Genomic DNA, 5362 nt, shown 5'->3' on the forward strand with positions numbered 1-5362 from the left:
TCGGGTAGCATGGATACAGAGCATATGAGGATGGATGAAACACGGAAAAAAATGGAGTCCTGCGTTACGGACATCCGAACACCCACAAACATCACCTCAATTTGTTTGGGGGATTTCAGACTGGTCTTGACCAATTTGATGATCATAGTTGGATGGCCAAAAGTGAGTGTTCGTTGTGGACTTTTGCATGCGATTTGGTGATCTGTGTTAGAGTTACCTTGGGATGCTAGGGTTGACATATCAAATAGGGTGATGTGCAAATTGCACTGCACACCACCGAACAAGGCAGAAGGAAAGCTTGTGAGCACATGCAGAGGTAGCTCCTGGGATGCCAGGGTTGAACATGAACCTATGGTGATAGCTCACCTGGAGCTCCAAAACTTCATAACAACAAGAATTCACAAATCAAACTCGAAGCACATGTAGAGGAAGAATCTCAATGCATCATAGGCATGCAAAACGATAGATTAGACCTGGCAGTAGTTGCAGAATAACTAAGAACCAGTACCAAACTCATAACCAAGTTCAAGGGTGTAGGAAAATACCACCAACATAAAGATAACGGAGTCCGCCAGATGGTAAACCTCCCAGATCAACCAGAACCAGACCAATGTACTTACGGTTTACTACTAGCATAGTTTCAAATCACAAACGGTTAACGTCTTCACTAGTCAAACTCGAGGCACATGCAGAGGAAGAATCTCAACACATCATAGGCATGCAAAATGATAGATTAGGACTATCATTAGTTGCAGAATAACCAACAACCAGGACCAAAGTCATAACCAAGTTGAGAGTGTAGGAAAATACCACCAACATAAACATAACGGAGTCCGCCAAATGGTAAACCTCCCAGATCGACCGGAACAAGACCAATGTACTTACGGTTTACTACTAGCCAATGTTGGGGATATCGCTTATGGGGAACTTATCGGTTGACCCATGATAAGGGGTAAATCGGCCAGTTTATCGGCATATCGGCCGATTTATCGCCATATCGGCTGATTTATCGGCCGATAAATCTTATCGGTCGGACAAAGGTAAGCGATAAATCGGCCAATTTATCAGAATATCGGAAGATATCTTGAACAGTGCTACTAGCATAGTTTCGAATCACAAATGGTTAATGGCTGCTCCCAAGCATTAACAAAGTTGGGTTTCTATCATTGTCAGTCATTCGCATTACGAGATAGTTGTTTCTTTAGTTGTTCCCCCTCGACCTTCATTCTAAGGCCCACTGATTCTTCCTCCGGTGTTCATCCCCTTCCTCTTTGGTGAAGTCATTCTTTATGTTGAAGGTCTTGCGGGTCTCCTTTGGAGTCATCCCCTTTATAATGTCAGTGACCTTCTGGCAGGTCAGATCAAACAACCCCTTGATGTCCAGGTAGTTTGCAACCTGTCAAGGAAAATACAAGCATGATGGTCAGGTATCATACTTACATAAAAGAGACGAAACAGATAAGAAATAGGAGCAACATAAACAAGATATAATTGCATCACTCACATAGTGAAGGAGCATAACTTTGTAATTCAACAAGCATGATGGTCGGGTATCATACTTACACAAAAGAGATGAAACAAATAAGAAACAGGAGCAACATAAACAAGATATAATTGCATCACTCACATAGTGAAGGAGCAGAACTTCGTAATTCAACAAAATAGTAGTAAAAATGCAAATGATGAGCGAGCAGAAGTTCATATTAAGCAAAACAGTAGCAATATAGCATGATGAGGGAGCAAAATTCCATACTTAACCAAGACAATATCAATACGTATAGTACAGTCTGAAGGTGAGTTGTCTTACATGACACTGAAACAATACTATACAAGCTTTGCACATAGATGGATTCCAATGTAGTGCAGATGAATTACTCAAGCAACAGGATAACCCAAAACAGCTATTTACAGCAACAAACCTACCAACTAGGAGCAGTAAAGAAATGCATATTATATCACGTGCAAAAGAATATATTATTAAACAATGAGACATATACTACAAAGCTAAACACCAAAAGATCATCCTCATGTGTGCAGAATATTATCCGGACTAAAGACACCACAAAGCAACAAAGAAAGATCACATGCCTTACAATCTGATGGGATAAAGATATCGAATAGTAGAACACAGATGCATCCTAGAATAGCATTCTTGATTGGTCATGCAACAAGCATAGAATGGTAATGACGTCAAAGCACTCCGAAAGACCATCACAAAGAAACAATCAAACCATGTTGATATCTTACAGTATTGCTGACCATTTCTATAGATAATCCAACAATCTAATAATGAAATGCAAGTCAGATAGTTTAAATTTCCAACAAAGGACAAAATGCAAATAGTCAAATGTTATCAAAGTAACTCTTCTCAAGTAAATATAATATACAGAAAGGAGCAATGCAAGTTAACTCAGTAAACATATTAGCAAGTAAGGCAATGCACTTTCACCAATATCATCAAGGGATATTTACATGTGTGCCCCTCATTCGAACCCACTACTCAGGTTTGCCCCTAATTTCCAAGCATGCTCAAATTTGCCCCTCCGCCGTCAGTTGCACTTACAGAATTGCCCTTCCGTGTCGTTTCCTTCCAGTCAAAGGTCTTTGACTGTTTTCTTAACATTTGCTGGACGTTTTTGCCCCTATATGCCCATGCCACTTACACGTGGGACCGGCTCCGGAAAACAAGAAAACTCTCTCACCCCCTGACTCACTTACAACTGGCCCCCAGCCAACATAAAAGAATAAATAAAAAAACTCTCTCCCTCTCTCTGCCTGACATGTGGGCCACAAGAGGCCCACATGCCAGGGTCAACGCTGGTCCACACATGGCCATGGTGCGGCTCGGCCGATGGCCGGCGCCGGCGAGGGCAGCGCGCCTGCTCGTGAGGACCAGAGAGGCATGCTCGGACTGGTTTGGCGAAGGGGTTGGAGCCACCGCCCACAACTATCATCATTGCTAATGTCGAAGCTATTGGCTGAGAGCGCCTGAGAGCTTCTGTCAACGTTGTCGTCACTAGCCACCGCGGCGCGAGTCCAGATCGAGCAGGATGAGCATGTCCATGAGCTCCTTCGGTCGCCTATCCTCCACCCTACGCAGTCAATCGAGCCTGGGGCCGCCCGTTGACGACGCGCGGGACCACGAACTCCGCCACGACCGTCGCTCTTCCCCTCCTAAATCCGGCCGCGCCGGGCCACCATTGAGCTACCCGACCTCTGTGTCATCGTCGCCGAAGGGTCACGCACCTACTACGGTCTTCTCCCGCTCGATTCTGTGGCCGGAGCCACCTGCCCGAAGCCGACCGCCATGACGGACCTCGACTGGTCGGCCATGTGCGCGCCCATTTACTCCTGCCGCGCTTAGCGTGCTTAGCGCATCGCACAGATCGTGTGCCTCGCGACCTCCTCCCGCGGTTGTACGGCCCCCTCCGGCGAGTCGCCGGCAAGCGCAGCCGCTCACGGCTGCGAATGCGTGGACCAGTTGACCCTGGGTCCCATGGCCCACATGTCAAGTTGAGAGAGAGGGGGCGATTATGAGAGGAGAGTGTTTTTTTATTTTGTACTAATTTTGTTTGCGGTCCATGTGTAAGTCAGAGAAAGGGGATAAGAGAGATTTTTTTACATTGTTCCCACATGTAAGTTGCATGTGCAGAGAGGGGCAAAAATGTCCAGCCAACGTCAGGAAAACGGTCAAAGCCCTTTGACTGGACGGAAACGGCACATAAGGACATTTTTGTAAGTGCAACTAATGGAAGAGGGGCAAATTTGAGCATGCTTCGAAGTTAGGGGCAAATATGAGTAGTGGGTTCGAGTTAGGGGCACAAATGTAAATGACCCTATCATCAAATAACATATAATAGTTGTTTCATCCCATTGAGATTACAAACACCTAGGATCACACAACCATGTAAATACGATGGCAAATAACCCATAAAGAAAACATAAAAAAACATATAGGTCGACAACATCCCCATTTTATTTATTTTAAAAATTAATGAACCATTCCAATATTTTGCAAAATACCTGCAATGAACCTACAATACATATCAGAGTACCTGCGAGAGTATATAGTACTGCCCAGTTCCCAACCCAACAATGCCATGAAACCCTAAAACCCAAAATCACGAGCACGTGAAGAACAAATCTTTGGTACCAACCGTTCAAAATCACAACAAAACCGCATCTAAAGAGCAGGAACAAGAGCCCTCGACAAGTAGTACTAACTAGAAGGAGCACCACGGGGAGGGTTGGATGGAAATATCACCAAGATGAGGTCGAAGAGGATGTGATGTTTGACGTCGACGAACTCCTTGTCAAAGGTCTTGAGGTCCTACTCGGAGGCCTTGGCGATGGAGTTTGTGGCTTCGGCTCCGCGCTTCTGGACGTGCTGCTTGCAGTACTTGATGACCATGGCGAGGATCTTGGCTTTGACGTTGGGGAGGGGGTGATGTTGTCAATGCAGTAGTCCTCGACCATGTGCTTGATGGTCTGCAACTCCATCGCCACCGTCTCCTCCACCACAAACTCCACGCAATCGGAGCTCCTCAACGTGAGCCTTCTCCGGTGTCGCCGCTGCCGCGTCCGCCATTGATCCGGTCGCTGGGGAGACTGGGGTGGCTGGGTGGTGCGAGGCGAGAAACCGTAGGAGAGAAGGCGAAGTGGGAGTTTGGGGGCTTGGTGGGAAGGGGAGGCGCTTTCATTTTTCGGACCACGAAGGAGAAATGTGGATTTTTGTGTGGAATGGAAAGGGTCTAAAATTATTACCATTATCATTTAGGGAAACGTCGAAGCTTCGTCCAGTCGCCTAGCTCTCTCCCATGCGCCACGCCACACCCACCAATACTAAGGCGCCACGCCACACCCACCAATGCCAAAGAGCCACGCGTCCTTGCGCCCCACGCACATCCCTTCTCCCCTGCTTATCTTCTTTTTCCCTTTGGTCTAAAATTATTACCATATCATTTAGGGAAACGCCAAAGCTTCGCCTGGTCGCGTAGCACCACGCTACACCCAGCAATGCCAGGGCGCCATGCTACACTCACCAATGCCAGGGCGCCACACGTCCTTGTGGGCTCACACACATCCCTTCTCCCCTACTTATCTTCTTTTTCCCTCTGGTCGGACTCCTCTCCCCCAAGCGCGCTCCTCCTCCTCTCCCCCGATGCTCACCGACATGGCCGCACTCTCTCATCCTCTTCCCTGATGCTCGCCGCCATGGCCACCTCCTCCTCCGCCCCTCCCCCCATGGGCACAGCCAACGATCTTTTCCCCTACCAGTCCACAAATGTTGCAACCGACGGCCTCGTCGCTGGAACTCGTGTGGCTGCGTGTACCATTCCAAGGCCATGGTTGCAAGCTCTTT

General features: G+C 47.2%; 1 pseudogene; it reads right to left on the reverse strand.

Moving 5' to 3' along the window:
* Positions 1 to 1222: 1222 nt before the first annotated feature.
* On the reverse strand, positions 1223 to 4666 carry LOC123107564 (SKP1-like protein 20; annotated as a pseudogene).
* Between the last annotated feature and the right edge of the window lie 696 nt (positions 4667 to 5362).

This window comes from Triticum aestivum, chromosome 5A (assembly GCF_018294505.1).
Source record: "Triticum aestivum cultivar Chinese Spring chromosome 5A, IWGSC CS RefSeq v2.1, whole genome shotgun sequence".
In the NCBI taxonomy this organism is placed as follows: Eukaryota; Viridiplantae; Streptophyta; class Magnoliopsida; order Poales; family Poaceae; genus Triticum; species Triticum aestivum.